The sequence below is a fragment of the Dendrobates tinctorius genome, unplaced genomic scaffold (genome assembly GCF_039654945.1).
Source record: "Dendrobates tinctorius isolate UK_male_01 unplaced genomic scaffold, ASM3965494v1 ptg000004l, whole genome shotgun sequence".
Taxonomy (NCBI): domain Eukaryota; kingdom Metazoa; phylum Chordata; class Amphibia; order Anura; family Dendrobatidae; genus Dendrobates; species Dendrobates tinctorius.
The window spans coordinates 24,682,501-24,709,244 of record NW_027361672.1 but is presented as its reverse complement, the minus strand read 5'-3'; the positions used below and the strand labels follow the sequence as shown (position 1 = coordinate 24,709,244).

The window sequence follows — 26,744 nt, the reverse complement described above, 5'->3', positions numbered from 1 at the left end:
TCTAATCTGCTTTCCAAACATGGAACCTTATATACATCCCACTCCCATCAGGGTAATTATAAACATATGTGAGAGACTTAAAAACATGAGCTAAAAAAGCAGATCAAACATATAAACTATCCACATATTGATCAGTATACAACATGCATGAAGATTATAAAGAAAGGATTCAACATATTGGAGAAAAATACAATCGGAATATCCAATAACCTGACCATAAAATTTGAGTGGTACAAAAACATAGAACAATAATATTAACCAGCGTTATATAGTGCAAATATATCAATAGTGCATAATGATATCCAGGCGGTTATTAAAGCCCTGTGGCATGCGAGTCCCCAGCTCAAATATCCACCTACTCTCTCTTGCAAGCACGTTTTTATGAAAATCTCCCCCCCAATGGTTTTTTTACATGCTCTATGCCCATAAAAGAAAAACCGCGTAAATCCCCATTATGTTTTTTTGAGAAATGTCGGGATACTACTGATGCACCAACCATAGGCAAATTACTAGCGTCTGATAGGTGTTTGCGGATTCTAGTTTTAAGGGGGTTCATCGTGCAACCTACATATTGCATACGGCATATATTGCAATTAATTAGATACACTACATTCTCCATATTACAGTTTATAAAAGAACAAACATTAAACTGTTTTTTATTGGAAATAGATGTAAATATTTTGGATTTATTAGCAAAACCGCAGCACTTGCAGATATTGGCACCGCATTTAAAAAATCCTGTTGTTTTTAACCAATTGCTAGGGGAAATTTTATCCGGATCTTTAAACATGCTGGGTGATAATATTGTAGCTAAAGTCGGAGCTCTCCTTGCCACAAAGGCAATATCATTATTTTCCACAATATTTTTCAAAATATCATTCTGAGACAACAAAGGGAGATATTTATTTTTTTGATAATTTTAACAATAGAATTAAACTGAGGACTATAATTGGTACTAAAAACCACCCTAGATTTTTTAGAGTCAAACTGTCTTTTTTTTGCAGTAGATTCCAACAGCTTAACCCTATCCATGCCTGCTACCATTTTCTTGGCTCTTTCCAAAGACCAATTAGGATACCCCCTTTTTTTAAATTATTACAGGTCATTTCAATTCCTTCCTCCAATTTATCGCTAGATGTGGTATTCCTTTTTGGTCTAATAAGCTCCCCCACAGGAATATTCTGAATGATATGATTGGGGTGATTAGAAGAAGCCATTAAAATACTATTGCATGCAATGGATTTTTTATAGGGAGATATCAGAACCCTGTCATTGTCCAAATCTGCGGTCAGTTTTAAATCCAAGAAGTTAATTGATACCTCATGACCACTACTAGTAAATTTTAGATTGAAATCATTCAAATCCAAATAAGAAAAAAAAACTTTTTGCAGACGAGAGACTACCCCTCCAGACAAATATCAGATCATCAATAAATCTCCCCAGCCAAACAATATTATCCTTGTATGGGTTATCAATATTAAAGATATAATTTTCTTCCCAGACAGACATAACCAGGTTAGCTAGGGAAGGTGAAAACTTGGTGCCCATGCTCACACCCTGTGTCTGGAGGAAATATCTCTCATCAAACACAAAATAGTTGTGGCTTAAAAGAAATTGAATTGAGGAAACAATAAACCTCTGAATGGAATCATCATAATTACTGTATCTGGACAAGTAATATGTGATGTATCGTATCGCGATGTGATGGGGGATAGAAGGATATAACCCCACCACATCGCAAGATAACCACACATAATCAGATTGCCAGTGAAATTTTTCCATAATCTGTATTATACTTTTGGAATCTTTAAGATGACTTGGTGTTAATGGCACTAAGAGTTGAAGATAAAAATCCACCCACTCCCCTAGTTTCTCACTAAATGATCCGATCCCAGACACGATGGGTCTGAGAGGGGGAGGAAAAACCTCTTTATGAACTTTAGGGAGTGAGTGGTATATTGGGACAATCGGTGTTTCACAAAAAATAAATTTTTTAATTCTGTCTGAAATAGCACCCATACTAATTCCCACCTGTAATAGATGTAATAATTCAGAATTAAATGAATTAGTTGGATTAGATGGCAATTCAATATAGGTGCTACTGTTTTCTAGATCCAGCAAGTTCATTTTCTTGTATAAACCAGCATTGAGAGCCACAATAGCGCCCCCCTTGTCTGCCTGGACAACAAGGAGATTGCCATTAGCTCTCAGTTCATCAATTGCCCTATGTTCAAAAATACTCAGATTAAATTTAACCTCTTGATGTTCTACTTGATTATAAAGAGACACAAGCTCATTTTCAATTATTTCCTGAAAAAAATCAAGGAAAGGAGGTCTCGATTTAACTGGGTAGAACATGGGATTACGAGTCTGAAACCTGTCATTTAAATTAACCCTATCCTCCAACTCTGTCTCCCCCTCTAGTTGTCTTAAATTAGAGACAGCTACCTGTTCACTAAAATGAGTACAATTATTATCAGATGATATACTGACAGATGATAAATCATTATACACATGAGTATTATCCTCATTATAATGAACTTTAAGGGTCAAATTACGTGCAAATCTATTGATATCAACAATAGTGCCAAATAAACTGAATTTTTTAACTGGAGAAAAACCTAGTCCTTTAGACAAGAGTCCAATCTGTGAGTCTGTCAAAATATAACTAAAAAGATTGAATACAGGAATCTCCATTAGCGGCGCTTGCGAAACGTCATATGAAAACCTTTTGGACTTATGTTTCCTTCCTCCCCTCTTGCATACTCGTTTTTTGGCAAGGCACCTTCTTGTTGAAAGTTCCTTTTTTGGTGTTTTTTGCCACCAGTCTGAATACTGGCTACTGAAGCAACTGAGGAGTCCGTTAATTCATCCGATGTTTCCCCAAAAGGGGTATCATAATTGGCCGTGAAATTAAAAGATACTTTAGGTTTCTTATACCAGGACTTATGTTTTCTCAAAATAGAGGGAGGATTACTAGCCCAATTATATATTTTGTCATTCTTAGAATCATCAAGATCTCTCTGAAATTTTCTTTTCTTTATAGCTATGATAGAATGCTCCCTTCTTTTAGATTATTATACATACGGTCCTGGAATTTAGTGATGGTATCTGAAGTCTCCAGATTTTTAACAGAATTTTTGATAAGCTCAATTTCATTATTAATTTTAACAAGTTCCTTATCCTCCTCCTCTATAATCAGTTTAATCAATTTAAGTGAACACTCACTCAGAATAATGTCCCAGTTTTTTTGAAAGTCCGCTCCATAAGCAATGGTGGATTGTTTTTTCAGTCTGAGACCACGCGGTATCATTTTCCTCTCCAAATATCCATTAAGGGAGTTGTGGTCCCACCAGAGCTTTTGCTCCTTACGTAAGGATTGCTCCAATTTATTTAATATGGAGCTAGTACTTTCAACAGCAGGACAATTTTCATTCAAATCTTCCTGAAAAATACTGGCAAGCTTATTGAGACGTACCATATAGTCCTGTGTATCTCTCGTGGAATCCTTAGAAGGTAACATGTTGTATTCAAGTGACCAATAAAAGTAAATCCTGCTGCAGTGAAAAGCTGTTCCTTATGGGGAGAAGCACGGTCAAAGCTCCCAATAACATATAAGTCCAACAATGTAGACCAGCTCACTCCTGTGAACCACCTGGAACCTCAGCTAACCTGGTTAACTCCGTTGTGCCCGGATCAGGATGTAGGAGTCCATCTATACAAATGTGAACAACGGCAAGGCAGGGTCCAGCAATAACGTGAGCAATCCAGGATGCTGTTAAAAAATTTTTCTTTCTTTTTATTCATAAATCCATTAAAATGCAATGGTCCAAGCAGTTCAAAACAGCAATAACGCAGGAAAGTAGTGCAGATAGGACTACGCGTTTCAGCGGTAAAACCCGCCTTCTTCACGGTCCAGAATCTAATCTGCTTTCCAAACATGGAACCTTATATACATCCCACTCCCATCAGGGTAATTATAAACATATGTGAGAGACTTAAAAACATGAGCTAAAAAAGCAGATCAAACATATAAACTATCCACATATTGATCAGTATACAACATGCATGAAGATTATAAAGAAAGGATTCAACATATTGGAGAAAAATACAATCGGAATATCCAATAACCTGACCATAAAATTTGAGTGGTACAAAAACATAGAACAATAATATTAACCAGCGTTATATAGTGCAAATATATCAATAGTGCATAATGATATCCAGGCGGTTATTAAAGCCCTGTGGCATGCGAGTCCCCAGCTCAAATATCCACCTACTCTCTCTTGCAAGCACGTTTTTATGAAAATCTCCCCCCCAATGGTTTTTTTACATGCTCTATGCCCATAAAAGAAAAACCGCGTAAATCCCCATTATGTTTTTTTGAGAAATGTCGGGATACTACTGATGCACCAACCATAGGCAAATTACTAGCGTCTGATAGGTGTTTGCGGATTCTAGTTTTAAGGGGGTTCATCGTGCAACCTACATATTGCATACGGCATATATTGCAATTAATTAGATACACTACATTCTCCATATTACAGTTTATAAAAGAACAAACATTAAACTGTTTTTTATTGGAAATAGATGTAAATATTTTGGATTTATTAGCAAAACCGCAGCACTTGCAGATATTGGCACCGCATTTAAAAAATCCTGTTGTTTTTAACCAATTGCTAGGGGAAATTTTATCCGGATCTTTAAACATGCTGGGTGATAATATTGTAGCTAAAGTCGGAGCTCTCCTTGCCACAAAGGCAATATCATTATTTTCCACAATATTTTTCAAAATATCATTCTGAGACAACAAAGGGAGATATTTATTTTTTTGATAATTTTAACAATAGAATTAAACTGAGGACTATAATTGGTACTAAAAACCACCCTAGATTTTTTAGAGTCAAACTGTCTTTTTTTTGCAGTAGATTCCAACAGCTTAACCCTATCCATGCCTGCTACCATTTTCTTGGCTCTTTCCAAAGACCAATTAGGATACCCCCTTTTTTTAAATTATTACAGGTCATTTCAATTCCTTCCTCCAATTTATCGCTAGATGTGGTATTCCTTTTTGGTCTAATAAGCTCCCCCACAGGAATATTCTGAATGATATGATTGGGGTGATTAGAAGAAGCCATTAAAATACTATTGCATGCAATGGATTTTTTATAGGGAGATATCAGAACCCTGTCATTGTCCAAATCTGCGGTCAGTTTTAAATCCAAGAAGTTAATTGATACCTCATGACCACTACTAGTAAATTTTAGATTGAAATCATTCAAATCCAAATAAGAAAAAAAAACTTTTTGCAGACGAGAGACTACCCCTCCAGACAAATATCAGATCATCAATAAATCTCCCCAGCCAAACAATATTATCCTTGTATGGGTTATCAATATTAAAGATATAATTTTCTTCCCAGACAGACATAACCAGGTTAGCTAGGGAAGGTGAAAACTTGGTGCCCATGCTCACACCCTGTGTCTGGAGGAAATATCTCTCATCAAACACAAAATAGTTGTGGCTTAAAAGAAATTGAATTGAGGAAACAATAAACCTCTGAATGGAATCATCATAATTACTGTATCTGGACAAGTAATATGTGATGTATCGTATCGCGATGTGATGGGGGATAGAAGGATATAACCCCACCACATCGCAAGATAACCACACATAATCAGATTGCCAGTGAAATTTTTCCATAATCTGTATTATACTTTTGGAATCTTTAAGATGACTTGGTGTTAATGGCACTAAGAGTTGAAGATAAAAATCCACCCACTCCCCTAGTTTCTCACTAAATGATCCGATCCCAGACACGATGGGTCTGAGAGGGGGAGGAAAAACCTCTTTATGAACTTTAGGGAGTGAGTGGTATATTGGGACAATCGGTGTTTCACAAAAAATAAATTTTTTAATTCTGTCTGAAATAGCACCCATACTAATTCCCACCTGTAATAGATGTAATAATTCAGAATTAAATGAATTAGTTGGATTAGATGGCAATTCAATATAGGTGCTACTGTTTTCTAGATCCAGCAAGTTCATTTTCTTGTATAAACCAGCATTGAGAGCCACAATAGCGCCCCCCTTGTCTGCCTGGACAACAAGGAGATTGCCATTAGCTCTCAGTTCATCAATTGCCCTATGTTCAAAAATACTCAGATTAAATTTAACCTCTTGATGTTCTACTTGATTATAAAGAGACACAAGCTCATTTTCAATTATTTCCTGAAAAAAATCAAGGAAAGGAGGTCTCGATTTAACTGGGTAGAACATGGGATTACGAGTCTGAAACCTGTCATTTAAATTAACCCTATCCTCCAACTCTGTCTCCCCCTCTAGTTGTCTTAAATTAGAGACAGCTACCTGTTCACTAAAATGAGTACAATTATTATCAGATGATATACTGACAGATGATAAATCATTATACACATGAGTATTATCCTCATTATAATGAACTTTAAGGGTCAAATTACGTGCAAATCTATTGATATCAACAATAGTGCCAAATAAACTGAATTTTTTAACTGGAGAAAAACCTAGTCCTTTAGACAAGAGTCCAATCTGTGAGTCTGTCAAAATATAACTAAAAAGATTGAATACAGGAATCTCCATTAGCGGCGCTTGCGAAACGTCATATGAAAACCTTTTGGACTTATGTTTCCTTCCTCCCCTCTTGCATACTCGTTTTTTGGCAAGGCACCTTCTTGTTGAAAGTTCCTTTTTTGGTGTTTTTTGCCACCAGTCTGAATACTGGCTACTGAAGCAACTGAGGAGTCCGTTAATTCATCCGATGTTTCCCCAAAAGGGGTATCATAATTGGCCGTGAAATTAAAAGATACTTTAGGTTTCTTATACCAGGACTTATGTTTTCTCAAAATAGAGGGAGGATTACTAGCCCAATTATATATTTTGTCATTCTTAGAATCATCAAGATCTCTCTGAAATTTTCTTTTCTTTATAGCTATGATAGAATGCTCCCTTCTTTTAGATTATTATACATACGGTCCTGGAATTTAGTGATGGTATCTGAAGTCTCCAGATTTTTAACAGAATTTTTGATAAGCTCAATTTCATTATTAATTTTAACAAGTTCCTTATCCTCCTCCTCTATAATCAGTTTAATCAATTTAAGTGAACACTCACTCAGAATAATGTCCCAGTTTTTTTGAAAGTCCGCTCCATAAGCAATGGTGGATTGTTTTTTCAGTCTGAGACCACGCGGTATCATTTTCCTCTCCAAATATCCATTAAGGGAGTTGTGGTCCCACCAGAGCTTTTGCTCCTTACGTAAGGATTGCTCCAATTTATTTAATATGGAGCTAGTACTTTCAACAGCAGGACAATTTTCATTCAAATCTTCCTGAAAAATACTGGCAAGCTTATTGAGACGTACCATATAGTCCTGTGTATCTCTCGTGGAATCCTTAGAAGGTAACATGTTGTATTCAAGTGACCAATAAAAGTAAATCCTGCTGCAGTGAAAAGCTGTTCCTTATGGGGAGAAGCACGGTCAAAGCTCCCAATAACATATAAGTCCAACAATGTAGACCAGCTCACTCCTGTGAACCACCTGGAACCTCAGCTAACCTGGTTAACTCCGTTGTGCCCGGATCAGGATGTAGGAGTCCATCTATACAAATGTGAACAACGGCAAGGCAGGGTCCAGCAATAACGTGAGCAATCCAGGATGCTGTTAAAAAATTTTTCTTTCTTTTTATTCATAAATCCATTAAAATGCAATGGTCCAAGCAGTTCAAAACAGCAATAACGCAGGAAAGTAGTGCAGATAGGACTACGCGTTTCAGCGGTAAAACCCGCCTTCTTCACGGTCCAGAATCTAATCTGCTTTCCAAACATGGAACCTTATATACATCCCACTCCCATCAGGGTAATTATAAACATATGTGAGAGACTTAAAAACATGAGCTAAAAAAGCAGATCAAACATATAAACTATCCACATATTGATCAGTATACAACATGCATGAAGATTATAAAGAAAGGATTCAACATATTGGAGAAAAATACAATCGGAATATCCAATAACCTGACCATAAAATTTGAGTGGTACAAAAACATAGAACAATAATATTAACCAGTGTTATATAGTGCAAATATATCAATAGTGCATAATGATATCCAGGCGGTTATTAAAGCCCTGTGGCATGCGAGTCCCCAGCTCAAATATCCACCTACTCTCTCTTGCAAGCACGTTTTTATGAAAATCTCCCCCCCAATGGTTTTTTTACATGCTCTATGCCCATAAAAGAAAAACCGCGTAAATCCCCATTATGTTTTTTTGAGAAATGTCGGGATACTACTGATGCACCAACCATAGGCAAATTACTAGCGTCTGATAGGTGTTTGCGGATTCTAGTTTTAAGGGGGTTCATCGTGCAACCTACATATTGCATACAGCATATATTGCAATTAATTAGATACACTACATTCTCCATATTACAGTTTATAAAAGAACAAACATTAAACTGTTTTTTATTGGAAATAGATGTAAATATATTGGATTTATTAGCAAAACCGCAGCACTTGCAGATATTGGCACCGCATTTAAAAAATCCTGTTGTTTTTAACCAATTGCTAGGGGAAATTTTATCCGGATCTTTAAACATGCTGGGTGATAATATTGTAGCTAAAGTCGGAGCTCTCCTTGCCACAAAGGCAATATCATTATTTTCCACAATATTTTTCAAAATATCATTCTGAGACAACAAAGGGAGATATTTATTTTTTTGATGATTTTAACAATAGAATTAAACTGAGGACTATAATTGGTACTAAAAACCACCCTAGATTTTTTAGAGTCAAACTGTCTTTTTTTTGCAGTAGATTCCAACAGCTTAACCCTATCCATGCCTGCTACCATTTTCTTGGCTCTCTCCAAAGACCAATTAGGATACCCCCTTTTTTTAAATTATTACAGGTCATTTCAATTCCTTCCTCCAATTTATCGCTAGATGTGGTATTCCTTTTTGGTCTAATAAGCTCCCCCACAGGAATATTCTGAATGACATGATTGGGGTGATTAGAAGAAGCCATTAAAATACTATTGCATGCAATGGATTTTTTATAGGGAGATATCAGAACCCTGTCATTGTCCAAATCTGCGGTCAGTTTTAAATCCAAGAAGTTAATTGATACCTCATGACCACTACTAGTAAATTTTAGATTGAAATCATTCAAATCCAAATAAGAAAAAAAACTTTTTGCAGACGAGAGACTACCCCTCCAGACAAATATCAGATCATCAATAAATCTCCCCAGCCAAACAATATTATCCTTGTATGGGTTATCAATATTAAAGATATAATTTTCTTCCCAGACAGACATAACCAGGTTAGCTAGGGAAGGTGAAAACTTGGTGCCCATGCTCACACCCTGTGTCTGGAGGAAATATCTCTCATCAAACACAAAATAGTTGTGGCTTAAAAGAAATTGAATTGAGGAAACAATAAACCTCTGAATGGAATCATCATAATTACTGTATCTGGACAAGTAATATGTGATGTATCGTATCGCGATGTGATGGGGGATAGAAGGATATAACCCCACCACATCGCAAGATAACCACACATAATCAGATTGCCAGTGAAATTTTTCCATAATCTGTATTATACTTTTGGAATCTTTAAGATGACTTGGTGTTAATGGCACTAAGAGTTGAAGATAAAAATCCACCCACTCCCCTAGTTTCTCACTAAATGATCCGATCCCAGACACGATGGGTCTGAGAGGGGGAGGAAAAACCTCTTTATGAACTTTAGGGAGTGAGTGGTATATTGGGACAATCGGTGTTTCACAAAAAATAAATTTTTTAATTCTGTCTGAAATAGCACCCATACTAATTCCCACCTGTAATAGATGTAATAATTCAGAATTAAATGAATTAGTTGGATTAGATGGCAATTCAATATAGGTGCTACTGTTTTCTAGATCCAGCAAGTTCATTTTCTTGTATAAACCAGCATTGAGAGCCACAATAGCGCCCCCCTTGTCTGCCTGGACAACAAGGAGATTGCCATTAGCTCTCAGTTCATCAATTGCCCTATGTTCAAAAATACTCAGATTAAATTTAACCTCTTGATGTTCTACTTGATTATAAAGAGACACAAGCTCATTTTCAATTATTTCCTGAAAAAAATCAAGGAAAGGAGGTCTCGATTTAACTGGGTAGAACATGGGATTACGAGTCTGAAACCTGTCATTTAAATTAACCCTATCCTCCAACTCTGTCTCCCCCTCTAGTTGTCTTAAATTAGAGACAGCTACCTGTTCACTAAAATGAGTACAATTATTATCAGATGATATACTGCTGACAGATGATAAATCATTATACACATGAGTATTATCCTCATTATAATGAACTTTAAGGGTCAAATTACGTGCAAATCTATTGATATCAACAATAGTGCCAAACAAACTGAATTTTTTAACTGGAGAAAAACCTAGTCCTTTAGACAAGAGTCCAATCTGTGAGTCTGTCAAAATATAACTAAAAAGATTGAATACAGGAATCTCCATTAGCGGCGCTTGCGAAACGTCATATGAAAACCTTTTGGACTTATGTTTCCTTCCTCCCCTCTTGCATATTCGTTTTTTGGCAAGGCACCTTCTTGTTGAAAGTTCCTTTTTTTTTTGCCACCAGTCTGAATACTGGCTACTGAAGCAACTGAGGAGTCCGTTAATTCATCCGATGTTTCCCCAAAAGGGGTATCATAATTGGCCGTGGAATTAAAAGATACTTTAGGTTTCTTATACCAGGACTTATGTTTTCTCAAAATAGAGGGAGGATTACTAGCCCAATTATATATTTTGTCATTCTTAGAATCATCAAGATCTCTCTGAAATTTTCTTTTCTTTATAGCTATGATAGAATGCTCCCTTCTTTTAGATTATTATACATACGGTCCTGGAATTTAGTGATGGTATCTGAAGTCTCCAGATTTTTAACAGAATTTTTGATAAGCTCAATTTCATTATTAATTTTAACAAGTTCCTTATCCTCCTCCTCTATAATCAGTTTAATCAATTTAAGTGAACACTCACTCAGAATAATGTCCCAGTTTTTTTGAAAGTCCGCTCCATAAGCAATGGTGGATTGTTTTTTCAGTCTGAGACCACGCGGTATCATTTTCCTCTCCAAATATCCATTAAGGGAGTTGTGGTCCCACCAGAGCTTTTGCTCCTTACGTAAGGATTGCTCCAATTTATTTAATATGGAGCTAGTACTTTCAACAGCAGGACAATTTTCATTCAAATCTTCCTGAAAAATACTGGCAAGCTTATTGAGACGTACCGTATAGTCCTGTGTATCTCTCGTGGAATCCTTAGAAGGTAACATGTTGTATTCAAGTGACCAATAAAAGTAAATCCTGCTGCAGTGAAAAGCTGTTCCTTATGGGGAGAAGCACGGTCAAAGCTCCCAATAACATATAAGTCCAACAATGTAGACCAGCTCACTCCTGTGAACCACCTGGAACCTCAGCTAACCTGGTTATCTCCGTTGTGCCCGGATCAGGATGTAGGAGTCCATCTATACAAATGTGAACAACGGCAAGGCAGGGTCCAGCAATAACGTGAGCAATCCAGGATGCTGTTAAAAAATTTTTCTTTCTTTTTATTCATAAATCCATTAAAATGCAATGGTCCAAGCAGTTCAAAACAGCAATAACGCAGGAAAGTAGTGCAGATAGGACTACGCGTTTCAGCGGTAAAACCCGCCTTCTTCACGGTCCAGAATCTAATCTGCTTTCCAAACATGGAACCTTATATACATCCCACTCCCATCAGGGTAATTATAAACATATGTGAGAGACTTAAAAACATGAGCTAAAAAAGCAGATCAAACATATAAACTATCCACATATTGATCAGTATACAACATGCATGAAGATTATAAAGAAAGGATTCAACATATTGGAGAAAAATACAATTGGAATATCCAATAACCTGACCATAAAATTTGAGTGGTACAAAAACATAGAACAATAATATTAACCAGCATTATATAGTGCAAATATATCAATAGTGCATAATGATATCCAGGCGGTTATTAAAGCCCTGTGGCATGCGAGTCCCCAGCTCAAATATCCACCTACTCTCTCTTGCAAGCACTTTTTTATGAAAATCTCCCCCCCAATGGTTTTTTTACATGCTCTATGCCCATAAAAGAAAAACCGCGTAAATCCCCATTATGTTTTTTTGAGAAATTAATTAGATACACTACATTCTCCGTATTACAGTTTATAAAAGAACAAACATTAAACTGTTTTTTATTGGAAATCCCCGACTTTAGCTACAATATTATCACCCAGCATGTTTAAAGATCCGGATAAAATTTCCCCTAGCAATTGGTTAAAAACAACAGGATTTTTTAAATGCGGTGCCAATATCTGCAAGTGCTGCGGTTTTGCTAATAAATCCAAAATATTTACATCTATTTCCAATAAAAAACAGTTTAATGTTTGTTCTTTTATAAACTGTAATACGGAGAATGTAGTGTATCTAATTAATTGCAATATATGCCGCATGCAATATGTAGGTTGCACGATGAACCCCCTTAAAACTAGAATCCGCAAACACCTATCAGACGCTAGTAATTTGCCTATGGTTGGTGCATCAGTAGTATCCCGACATTTCTCAAAAAAACATAATGGGGATTTACGCGGTTTTTCTTTTATGGGCATAGAGCATGTAAAAAAACCATTGAGGGGGGGAGATTTTCATAAAAAAGTGCTTGCAAGAGAGAGTAGGTGGATATTTGAGCTGGGGACTCGCATGCCACAGGGCTTTAATAACCGCCTGGATATCATTATGCACTATTGATATATTTGCACTATATAACGCTGGTTAATATTATTGTTCTGTTTTTGTACCACTCAAATTTTATGGTCAGGTTATTGGATATTCCGATTGTATTTTTCTCCAATATGTTGAATCCTTTCTTTATAATCTTCATGCATGTTGTATACTGATCAATATGTGGATAGTTTATATGTTTGATCTGCTTTTTTAGCTCATGTTTTTAAGTCTCTCACATATGTTTATAATTACCCTGATGGGAGTGGGATGTATATAAGGTTCCATGTTTGGAAAGCAGATTAGATTCTGGACCGTGAAGAAGGCGGGCTTTACCGCTGAAACGCGTAGTCCTATCTGCACGACTTTCCTGCGTTATTGCTGTTTTGAATTGCTTGGACCATTGCATTTTAATGGATTTATGAATAAAAAGAAAGAACAATTTTTTAACAGCATCCTGGATTGCTCACGTTATTGCTGGACCCTGCCTTGCCGTTGTTCATATGTGTATATATATATATATATATATATATATATATATATATATTTTTTTTTTTTTTTTTTAATTTTCTGGAACCATATAGAAGAAAAGTACAAAACCAAGTTCTAAGAAAAGTTGCTCCAGAAAAATTTAATGAAGAGTACAAGTAATTACTGCAACTGACATATTCATGAAATAATGTATATTTCTTCTCTAAACAATTTCTGCTTTCTTTTAATATTAAATATATGTAGTATCTTTTTTAGTAAATCTGATATGAGGCTCTGCATTTCATACATACTGTATATTTGTTGTGAAGTAAGTGCAGAGAACTATTATTATTGGAATCTCAAAAAAATCAGCTGGAGTCAGTAAGGAAGCCATTGTGTCTTTGATTGATGCCAAGTTTAGAAATTAAAGATTGCTGATTTCAATGGGCACAATGTCATAAAACAACATAAATGAACAAAATCTTTAACAAAGAAAAGTACAATAGCACAACAGTACTGTAAGTTGGAAATGCATTGCTGAAATTGAGAACAAAACTTACATTGTGATATCTACATTTTCCACAAATGTAATTCTTTTCTAGGTTCTAAATTGTTGGGATCTTAACTTCCCTTACTAAATTTCTGTTTGCAAAAAAGGCACAAATCTCTGTGCAAATCCATTTTCCATGCAAATTTTAGAGAGACACATTGGCTTTGATATGCTTTCTAGCTGTTTTTATTGGTGCAATAGGAAAGAGTCAAGCCACATTCCAGTGCTGTCTGGCATCCATTACTAATATCAACACGTATATGCCGTCCATTCCACGAACCATGAGGAAATCACAATATGGCTCTTCAATCGTGTGCCTAAACGTTTCTCTGCAGGATTTAACAGCCTATTTGTCAAATTATAAATGGATTCAAGGTACTTCTAATGGCTTACATATGCTTACTTTCCATGAAATATACAATAAACAGTATTTACAACTTGGCTTAGGGTTCTAATTCATGCAGATGAGTATATAATAAACTTTAACATTTTTACTTATACTTTATACATTCAGAAGTGTTAATATTCTTTTATGTAAAATATAATTCTTTCTCTTTATATTTTATTTCTATCTTGTGAATTATTTTAATTTTGCCTATGCTACTTTACGTATGGAGTATGGTATGTAATGATCATGGTATGCATGAAGCAAAGCAATCTGAACATTACGGTTTTGATTGCCCTCATTAAATAACATTTGATTTGCAATAGTGATATATTAACTATGAGATGCCATGATGTACTGAGTAGTAGAAGAACTTTTCTACTCAATAAGAACAATGAAGCACAACTATTCATCAATGGCAAGAGTGGGCTTTAGATAGTATCTTGGACTGCAGGAGATGGGGAAGGGAGGAGGAGATTTTCTGAGTATGCCTGTGCACAAAGTAGAATTGGATATTTTAGGGGGTCACGTGGAAGGTTCAATGTGGCAGTAAATTTGTACAGAAAATGCAATTCTCTTACAGGAGCTTAAAGTGAATCAACTAAAATTTCTAGAGTGTCTCCACAATGCCAAAGGTCCTGCATGGATGTCATCTATTCTTGAATGGCATCAGGTGTCTTTCCATGAGTGTATTCCTATACAAAATGAACAGAGTATTCTGTCATTCTTAGCACCTCTTCTAGACTGTACAAGCAAACAGTCCCCACCACCTGCTTGAGCAGTCCCTATATCTCTTAGCATGAGACATTAAAGGCCCTTTTACATTTAGCGATGCACCAGCGATCCAACCAGCGATCCGACCCGGTCAGGATCGCTGGTGCATCGCTAAATGATCGCTAGTGAGCTTTCATACAGAAAGATCTCACAGCGATGCAGCAGCGACGCAGCGCACGATACTCACCTTTCACACACAGCGATCCTGCATCCTCCCGCCCGCCTCCACGCGTCGCTCGTCGTCACAGCAGGAAGTCTCAGCAGGAAGCGCCCGACGAGAAATGGAGCCGGACATTCTCGCGCGATCAGCGATGAGCAGCGGGGGAGCCGGTCGTTGGTAAGTATCACACATAGCGATATCGCTAGAAATATCGCTATAACGTCACAAAACCAGTGACGTTTTAGCGATATTGCTAGCGAGCGATATTGCTTAGTGTAAAACCCCCTTAAGGAGGGTCAGCTCCAAAGGGACAACACCACAAAGAGGTGTCACATTTCACATTGAAAAGCCACCTGCCATGATGCCCACAGAAGCCTCAATATCTTCTTCATACTATTTACAACCATTGTACTTTTCTTTATGATTCATGCACTGCTTACAAAGCTCAGCCTTGACAAGCTGATGGTCTGATAATTGCTGAAGACAAAGACTTAACCAGCAGGTCTTCACATTGCCAGCAATCTATCATAGCAGAGATGATAGGTGTACAGACTACCCTGGTCAAGCTATACCTGAATCTATTAAGGCAAGGCATACCTTGGGAATGCTAAAAGGTGGTGAGTCTTCTTTTTTTATCTATATGGTTGACTTAGCACTTGTGATAAAATTCAACAAAGATGAGAAACAAGATTTATAAATAAAAATAAATGTCCATAGCCTGCAAAGTGGTTTAGCGTGTTGGTATTACCCTTATACTTTCTGTTGGCTTTGTTAACCAAAATTTGGGGGGCCTCTATCTGCTGGCTCACCTCTGTAGGCGCTCATGTTCTTTTCCCACAAGCAGCTCTTATCCTGCATTGTGTGACTTGGCTAAGGTGCATGCACCAGCTATGGACCTCCTAAAAGTTCAGTATGCAATAAATGACCATGACTCAAGCCAATATCATGACATCCTGGGAATTATAAGGTCCTACAATGCACTACAGAATAATAATAGTAGAAGAAAAGGAGCATATGTATAAAATAGCAAATTTTATTAATCTCATATTAAAAAGTCAAAGCAGTAATAATGGTACACATATAGACAGTACAAGATACAAAAAGGATGCAATAAATGAAGGACCAAACCCAGAGTCCAGTGCCAGCAAAAAAGTGCAAATAATCAGGCACACGGTTACCCCTGAAATAGATAATAAGGTGCTTAGTGTCTAGATAAAATTACCAGGCAAGTGCAAATCGAAGAGATAGGGGCAACCAAAGTCAATATAAATATATGGCTGGCACAGATCACCAGGAATTAACCCAGGATGGGCCCCCACAACCCCGGTGTGCTGTCCTATATCACATAATAGTACCCCAGTGCAGAGTCCCCCACAAATGTAAATACAAAGTATAAACCGAAGTAGCACTTGTATGGCTCAGGTAAAAAGGGGGGAGAGTGAAGCTTACCTATAGGGAATGGGGACAGGACACCAGGTTTGGATCCGAAAGGAACCTCCGACGCACGTTTCGCCAGAAGTGGAACGGCTTTCTCAAGGAGATATTGATAATGAAATCTGAAAGGACCTTCTTATGCCATTGGTGGCCCATCTGACTGACCACCAATGGCATAAGAAGTTTTATGGAGCTTGAACTTTTTCCAGTTTTTGGAATATTTGGGTGCTAACTTTGCACTTTTTTTCTTCTGAGTAGTGTTGAGCATTCCGATACCGCAAGTATCGGGTATCGGCCGATACTTGCTGTATCGGAATTCCGATACCGACTTCCGATATTTTTTCAATATCGGAATTCGGCATCGGAATCGGAAGTTCAAAGTTGATTGACAGACTGACGTCATCATGATGCGCTGTGTGTGCGCATCATGATGCGCCGTCATTTCGGGCCTTCCGGGGGTCTCTGCCGGCCTGCCGGGGGGCTGTGCCGGCCTGCCGGGGGGCTGTGTGGACTGCCCGGGGTCTGTACCGGCCTGCCGGGGGGCTGTGCCGGCCTGCCGGTGGTCTGTGCACCCTGTGGGGGTCTGTGCCGGCCTGCCGGGGGGCTGTGCCGGCCTGCCGGGGGGCTGTGCCGGCCTGCCGGGGGGCTGTGCCGGCCTGCCGGTGGTCTGTGCAGGCTCCGGGGGGCTGTGCCGGCCTGCCGGGGGGCTGTGCCGGCCTGCCGGTGGTCTGTGCAGGCTTCGGGGGTCTGTGCAGGCATCGTCCGATGGGACTACAAGTCCCATCGGGCGATGCCTGCTACCATGACAGTGATTGACACATTAGCCAATGATGGGACAGTAGTAGTCCCATCATCCGGCTAATGTGTTAAATGTTAAAAAAAAAAAAAAAAAAAAAATACTACATACATACTACATGCATGCTACATACATACTACATGCTACATACATACTACATACATGCTACATACATACTACATACATACTACATGCATGCTACATACATACTACATGCTACATACATACTACATATATACTACATACATACTACATACATGCTACATACATACTACATACATACTACATGCATGCTACATACATACTACATGCTACATACATACTACATATATACTACATACATACTACATACATGCTACATACATACTGCATGCTACATACATACCACATACATACTACATACTACATATATACTACATGCATGCTACATACATACTACATGCTACATACATACCACATACATACTACATACATGCTACATACTACATACATACTACATACATACTACATACATGCTACATGCATGCTACATGCATACTACATGCATGCTACATACATACTACATGCATGCTACATACATACTACATGCATGCTACATACATACTACATGCTACATACATACCACATACATACTACATACATACTACATATATACTACATGCATGCTACATACATACTACATGCATGCTACATACATACTACATGCATGCTACATACATACTACATGCTACATACATACATACATACTACATATATACTACATGCATGCTACATACATACTACATGCTACATACATACCACATATATACTACATGCATGCTACATACATACTACATATATACTACATGCATGCTACATACTACATGCATGCTACATACATACTACATGCTACATACATACATACATACTACATATATACTACATGCATGCTACATACATACTACATGCTACATACATACCACATACATACATGCTACATACATACTACATATATACTACATGCATGCTACATACATACTACATATATACTACATGCATGCTACATACATACTGCATGCTACATGCATGCTACATACATACTACATACATACTACATACATACCACATATATACTACATACATACAATACATTCATACAATACATACATAGACATACAGTACATATAACATAGAGTAACATACTTACCAATACTTGTCACATTGTTCCCCGAAGCCATTGTCGTCTACGGAATAAATATTAACATAACAAACCACAAAAATACTCACCCACGATCCGAAGCAGTCCACGAGTGTGTCCCACGACGATCTTGGGTAGAGAACTGCAGCATCAGATGATGCTGCCGTTCTCTACGGGCTGCAGGAATCCAATGACGGAAGGTAGGTATCCTTCCGCACTGTATTCCTCCGCCACTTAAAAAAAAAAAAGTCCCTAGTCTCACTTTATGCCATTGCTGCGTGGGAAATTCCCACACAGCAATGGCATAAAGTGAGACTAGGGACTTTTTTTTTTTTAAGTGGCGGAGGAATACAGTGCGGAAGGATACCTACCTTCCGTCATTGGATTCCTGCAGCCCGTAGAGAACGGCAGCATCATCTGATGCTGCAGTTCTCTACCCAAGATCGTCGTGGGACACACTCGTGGACTGCTTCGGATCGTGGGTGAGTATTTTTGTGGTTTGTTATGTTAATATTTATTCCGTAGACGACAATGGCTTCGGGGAACAATGTGACAAGTATTGGTAAGTATGTTACTCTATGTTATATGTACTGTATGTCTATGTATGTATTGTATGAATGTATTGTATGTATGTAGTATATATGTGGTATGTATGTAGTATGTATGTAGTATGTATGTAGCATGCATGTAGCATGCAGTATGTATGTAGCATGCATGTAGTATATATGTAGTATGTATGTAGCATGCATGTAGTATATATGTAGTATGTATGTAGCATGTAGCATGCATGTAGTATGTATGTGGTATGTATGTAGCATGTAGTATGTATGTAGCATGCATGTAGTATATATGTGGTATGTATGTAGCATGTAGTATGTATGTAGCATGCATGTAGTATATATGTAGTATGTATGTAGCATGCAGTATGTATGTAGCATGCATGTAGTATATATGTAGTATGTATGTAGCATGTAGTATGTATGTAGCATGCATGTAGTATGTATGTAGTATGTAGCATGTAGTATGTATGTAGCATGCATGTAGTATATATGTAGTATGTATGTAGTATATATGTAGTATGTATGTTGCATGTAGTATTTATGTAGTATGAATGTAGCATGTATGTAGTATGTAGTATGAATGTAGCATGTATGTAGTATGCATGTTGTATGTATGTAGCATGTAATTTTTTTTTTTTTTTTTTTTTTTTTTTTACATTTAACACATTAGCCGGATGATGGGACTACTACTGTCCCATCATTGGCTAATGTGTCAATCACTGTCATGGTAGCAGGCATCGCCCGATGGGACTTGTAGTCCCATCGGACGATGCCTGCACAGACCCCCGAAGCCTGCACAGACCACCGGCAGGCCGGCACAGCCCCCCGGCAGGCCGGCACAGCCCCCCGGAGCCTGCACAGCCCCCCGGCAGGCCGGCACAGCCCCCCGGCAGGCCGGCACAGCCCCCCGGAGCCTGCACAGCCCCCCGGCAGGCCGGCACAGCCCCCCGGCAGGCCGGCACAGCCCACCGGAGCCTGCACAGCCCCCCGGCAAGCCGGCACAGACCACCGGAGCCTGCACAGACCCCCTGGCAGGCCGGCACAGCCCCCCGAAAGGCCCGTACAGACCCCAGAGAGGCTGTACAAGGGCAGGAAAGGGTTTTTCTTATTCCGATACCGGAAGTCCCATAGACTTGAATGGGACTTCCGGTATCGGAATCGGCGATACCGATACTTTTTTTAAAGATCGGCCGATACCATCCGATACGATACTTTGAAGTATCGGACGGTATCGCTCAACTCTACTTCTGAGTAAATCATGCTACATGTTGTTGCTATCATAATTTATTCTGTGTTTATCACAGTCTTTTCCAGGATTACAATGGACTTTAGAGCACGTGACTCTACATGGTGTGCTCAGATTAACCATACATTTAAGGATGGCCCTAATGGGGGTATGGATGAACCTAATGGTGACTTAAATGAAGCTATTATTTGTTTTAAAGAGCTTCTATGGAAAAGAACCAGAGTATGATGGAACCATGCCTTTTTGTAGAAATATTTGGAGGGGGGACTTGTTCCCCGAGGCTTGAGAATTCAAGTCTTTCCCTCATTTTCCATATTGAATGAGGATTTCAAGACAAAATGGGAGGAGCTCTCGAACACTTGCTCCTATGGCTATATGGCATTACTTAAGAGCATGGATGCTCACACCTTGGTGGAAATTGAGACAGAGATCGAGTTGATTCAGGTCACTCTCAGGAAAGAAATGACATCTGAGGCCTTGAAAAAATTAAGTGATGACATAGTTGCAGATTTACAAAAATGGGCCAACGACATACAGAGTACCAAGGCCAGAAAATTTAAGAGGGATATACGTGATAAGCAATCGCCTAATGTTTACAGGTGGCGTGGTCCTAGTGATAGTTCACACCCACAAAATAGATATTTTTTTCACTCAAGATCTCGATCTGCATTGACTAGATTTAATATTTCACGTGACGACAATACTCCTCAAGATGCATACTCCCCAACGGAGCATCGTATGCCTCTATGAGTAAAAAGATGCATACACGCCAGGCTGCTAAGAGCAAGAGTAACACAGGAAGACAGCCCACCTCCGGCAGTCAGCGGGGCTTCAGGTAATTAACTTATCCACACGATCTCTCACGGACACCCAGTTGGAGGTTTTAGGTAGGGGCCTGATGTTCTCTCCAACTAATGCCTTTGATTACTTTACAGCCCTGAAGGACCTACATTTGTTTTCCCGGAAGCTTGTCCTGAAGAAATTACATCACAAGAGGCAACTTCCGGGGATTCACTGACCGAGATGGAGGGGGAGGTACTGAGGGTCCTAGAGGAACTTCTTGATGAGCAATCTACGTCCTCTTCAGGTAGGTTTCCACCTGCCGTATTGCCCAAATCAACTAGGTTCCCCCTTGTCCTTATGTGCAGCAGTAGATATATTTACCAAATTGGTTTCAGAGGATTAGAAATTACTTTCCTCTCGCTGTAAATTTGATAATCTGACACAACAACGTCAGGCTATCAAAGATCTACAATCTTTTAAGGACATTGTATTTAAGCCAGCGGACAAGGGGGGGAACATTGTAATTTGGCCATATGATAAATACGAGAAAGAGGCATTTCGCCAATTAAATGATGTTGAGACCTACACAAAATTGACATATAATCTGGTGTCCTCCTTCTCCTCTCGGTTACAGCAGAAAAAAGGTGTTGGAGGGACTGATGGTCAGGTCCCCCAAGATATCTACTTTTATCTCCTCCCTAAGATCCACAAAGACGCCCTCAACCCCCAGGACGTCCAATCGTGTCGGGCATCGACAATTTGTGCGATCCTGTCTGTCGGTTTATTGACTACTATCTGAAACCCTTGGTCGCAATATTACCTTCTTATGTCCGTGACACGATGGATGTCCTATCGCATGTTGACGGGGTCTCTGTGGATGATGGTGTTCTTCTGGTCACCATTGATGTACAAGCACTTTATACCTGCTTCGAACATAGCCACGGTGTGGATGCAGTTCGCCTTTTCCATGGGTCCTCCGACCTGGATGGCTCTCTGTGTGAATTTATTCTCGAGTTGCTGTGCTTTGTCCTAACCCTCAATTTTTTTGTATTTAAAGACACTTTTTATCTACAGAAACACGGCACAGCCATGGGCGTGGCATGAGCGCCTGCGTATGCAAATCTCTTCTAAGGTGCCTGAGAGAGATCAATTTTTGGTGGCGCGGGCGCACAGGCCACAGACCATGTGCTGTGCTGGCTTAGATACATAGATGACATCTTTATGATGTGGGGAGGGATGGCACAGCAGCTCGAGACTTTTATGGACCAGCTGAATTGCAACTCTGTTAACATTAGATTGAAGTATCAATATGATCCATGCAAAATCGACTTCTTGGACATCAGTTTACAAATTGATGGCACTAGAAGACTTCAAACTGATGTCTTTAGGAAATCAACTTCTGTTAATGCCTTGCTTCGCGCTGAGTCCGCTCATAATCCATCCACCGTGAGAGCTGTCCCGGTCGGACAGTTCCTAAGGATGAGGCGAATCTGTTCCACGCATGAGAGATTTTATTCTCAGGTGGCTGATCTCACTACCCGATTTGAGCATCAGGGTTACAGCCGCAGATGCATCAGACGTGACTTTGACAGGGCCAGAAGGACACCACGTAATGATCCTTTGTACCCCCAGCATTCTGGGGGGATACATCTAGGGAGGAGAATAAGATGAGATTTATCACCACATATAATCACGAGTGGGCGAACATGAGAGATATTCTAAAGAAGCATTGGTCAGTTTTGACCACTGAGCCCTCCTTGAAACCCGCCATTGGTGAAACTCCATCTATGACAGCGAGAAGATCTCCTAATTTGGCCAATTTATTGGTAAGGAGTCATTACATACCTCCCATCGTGAATCCATTCTCCACGAGGGGTCCAGTTGTGGGCTGTTTCCTGTGTGGTCACTGTATGGCATGCGCAAATGTCCTAAGAAGTTTCTCCTTTGTACCTTCAGGCGGGGCCAGGGAGTTCAGTATCAGACAGCATATCACATGTGGGACAATGAATGTCATATATTATGCCACGTGTGGTTGCTCTCTGATATATATCGGGCTGACTTCTAGGGAGCTTCGTGTCCGTGTCCGGGAACATGTCAGGGACATTCGCGCTGACAGAGATGAACCCGAACCCTCTTGTCTGAAGACGTTGCCACGTCACTTCAAATCAAAGCCTAATTGTGACGTGGGCTCTCTTCAGATCAGAGGGATAGAGAGTATCCATTTGGGCCTAAAAGGGGGTAATTATAAGAAATGTCTGACCCAAACGAGAAGCGAGCTGGATTGTACGCCTTAACACTCTAAAACCCCTTGGACTTAACGAGTCTTTGAGCTTTTCCTCCTATTTGTAATGTGGACATGAGGGTCTCTAGCTCTCCATTCTAGTCACCATCTATGTTATTCCAACTTTTTTGGAATGGCCCCCACTGTTTGGGACCCTGTGATTTTTTATTATTGTTTTTATCTCTGTAACCTTTGTTGTTTCTTATTTTTATTCCAGTTATATTCTATGTCCGCATTGACCTTATGCCGTACTTAAACGTGATGTATTATTATTATTATTATTATTATTATTATTTATTGTTATAGCGCCATTTATTCCATGGCGCTTTACATGTGAGGGGGGTATACATAAAAACAAGTACAATAATCTTAAACAATACAAGTCATAACTGGTACAGGAGGAGAGAGGACCCTGCCCGCGAGGGCTCACAATCTTCAAGGGATGGGTGATAATACAGTAGGCGAGGGTAGAGCTGGTCGTGCAGCGGTTTGGTCGATCGGTGGTTACTGCAGGTTATAGGCTTGTCGGAAGAGGTGGGTCTTCAGGCTCTTTTTGAAGGTTTCGATGGTAGGTGAGAGTCTGATATGTTGTGGTAGAGAGTTCCAGAGTAGGGGTGATGCGCGAGAGAAATCTTGTATGCGATTGTGGGAAGAGGAGATAAGAGGGGAGTAGAGAAGGAGATCTTGTGAGGATCGGAGGTTGCGTGCAGGAAAGTACCGGGAGACGAGGTCACAGATGTATGGAGGAGACAAGTTGTGGATGGCTTTGTATGTCATGGTTAGGGTTTTGTAATGGAGTCTCTGGGCAATTGGGAGCCAGTGAAGGGATTGACAGAGGGGAGAAGCTGGGGAATAGCGGGGGGACAGGTGGATTAGTCGGGCAGCAGAGTTTAGAATAGATTGGAGGGGTGCGAGAGTGTTTGAGGGGAGGCCGCAGAGCATGAGGTTGCAGTAGTCAAGGCGAGAGATGATGAGGGCATGGACTAGGGTTTTTGCAGATTCTTGGGTGAGGAATGAACGGATGCGTGAAATATTTTTGAGTTGAAGTCGGCAGGAAGTGGAAAGGGTTTGGATATGTGGTTTGAAGGAGAGATCAGCATCAAGGATTACTCCGAGGCAGCGAGCTTGTGGGACTGGGGAGAGTGGGCAGTCATTTACTGTAATTGATAGGTTCGTAGGGGGGGTCACGTGAGATGGGGGAAAGATGATGAATTCTGTTTTGTCCATGTTGAGTTTCAGATATCTAGTGGAGAAGAAGGATGAAATAGTGGACAGACATTGAGGGATTCTGGTTAGTAGGGAGGTGATATCTGGTCCAGAGATGTAGATCTGTGTGTCATCAGCATAAAGATGATACTGAAAGCCATGAGATTCTATGAGCTGTCCCAGGCCAAAGGTGTAAATAGAGAACAGCAGGGGCCCTAGGACTGAACCTTGTGGGACTCCGACAGATAGGGGGCGAGGTGAGGAGGTGGTGTGTGAGTGGGAGACGCTGAATGTCCGGTCTGTTAGGTATGATGAGATCCAGGAGAGGGCCAAGTCTGTGATGCCGAGGGATGAGAGGGTCTGTAATAATAGGGAATGGTCCACTGTGTCAAAGGCAGCCGACAGGTCCAGGAGGAGGAGGACAGAGTAGTGTCGCTTGCTCTTGGCAGTTAAGAGGTCATTGGTGACCTTAGTAAGGGCAGTTTCAGTGGAGTGGTGTGACCGGAAGCCAGATTGTAAGCGGTCGAAGAGGGAGCAAGAAGAGAGATGGGAGGACAGTTCAAGGTAGACGTGTTGTTCCAGTAGCTTGGAGGCGTATGGGAGAAGTGATATAGGGCGATAGCTAGATACAGAGGATGGGTCAAGAGAGGGCTTTTTGAGGATAGGTGTGATGGAGGCATGTTTAAAGCTTGAGGGGAAAACACCAGTTGTTAGTGATAGGTTGAAGAGATGGGTTAGGGTTGGGATGAAGACTGTGGTGAGGTTTGGGATGAAGTGGGATGGGATCGGGTCGAGTGCACAGGTGGTGAGATGTGATCTTGAGAGTAGAGTGGAGAGTCGATCTTCTGTAATGGTGGAGAAGTTGGTTTTGAAGGTGGAGGGCTGGGAAGTCGGGAGGAAGGGCTCTGGGGGTTGTTGACCAAAACTGTCCCTGATGTTATCAATTTTCATGTATCATGTATCATGTATCATGTATCATGATGCTCCCTGTGCCGGGAAGACATTCATCTACTGGACAAGCCTCCGTCTCTTCCACACCATATTTATTATATTCTGCTGTATACCCCATATACCTTTATTGTTATTTCTGTTTATGTTTTATGACACTATGGGAGGTACGCATGTGGTGGGGGTGGGTGCTGGGACTCCTGCATCTGAGCGGTCTCTGTTGTGAACATTTTTGACCTGGCTTCTGAGTTTGGGCTCCCTCTGGCAGTTGCTGCTTGTAATGGATCTGGTCTGGCTGACAGAAGTTAATCACCTGAGGAGGATGATTGGAGGTCAGGTGTTACAGACTGAAGAGATTTAAGTGAGCAACCTTCCCTCAGTTGTTGCCGGTGATTTGGTTTTCTTCCTGAGCATTTTGGAAGTCTGCCTGCCTCCTGATTTGTCCTGCATCTGTCAGATAAGTTTTTTGTCTGCTTGAATCTTTTTGCATTTGATCCATATTTTGCTTTTCTCTGATTTCTGCTTTTCTGGTGTGAGTTCAGCCTTGTTCCCTGCTGGGACCTGTGCTGGACTCTGTTCCATATGCCACAGCTCATGTCAGTCTTTTCAATATTTCTAATCCCCTGTTATATCAGTATATTTTGTTTTGCGTCCAGTTCATACCAGAGTTCTGATTTAGTGGGGGAGAGGTCGTGTGGCCTCAGTATTTTTGCATATCAGACGTTTTGGATTTTTTCTTAGGGTTTTTTGCGTGATTGCAGACAGTATCCTTTCCTGTCCTGTTCTATCTAGACAGTTTGGGCCCCATCATTTGCTTACTCTATTTTCTGCCTGTGTTTTGTGCCTCATCTTGTCTCACTGGCAATATATGTTCGGGGCTATCTATTCCTTTGGGGTTCTACTCCGGGGCAGTTTAGCTTTCCCCTTTCTCTCTTTAGGCTTAGTTAATTATTTGGCTGTACCGAGGCGTCTAGGGCATCGTAGGTACGTCCCATGGCTAATTCTAGTTGTGTTGTCAGTTTAGGGGTCTGCAATCCGTTAAGTTACCAACCTCTCTGGTTATCTGGTTGCCTAGCCTATTCCCCTGCTATCCTTCTTGGTTACCTAATCATAACAGGCATCTACATTCCACCTCTTGCACGTGACCTGGGCTCG

The 26,744-nt window shown here is 39.9% G+C and overlaps 1 long non-coding RNA gene across 1 annotated transcript in view; it reads left to right on the top strand.

The window, feature by feature from the left end:
• The window catches only part of LOC141080882 (uncharacterized), a 97,384-nt gene that overhangs the window by 63,606 nt on the left and 7,034 nt on the right, over positions 1-26,744 (top strand). The window contains exon 2 of the long non-coding RNA XR_012229189.1: positions 21,307-21,458. This is a non-coding gene — a long non-coding RNA (uncharacterized lncRNA). The remainder of the gene's footprint in view (positions 1-21,306; positions 21,459-26,744) is intronic.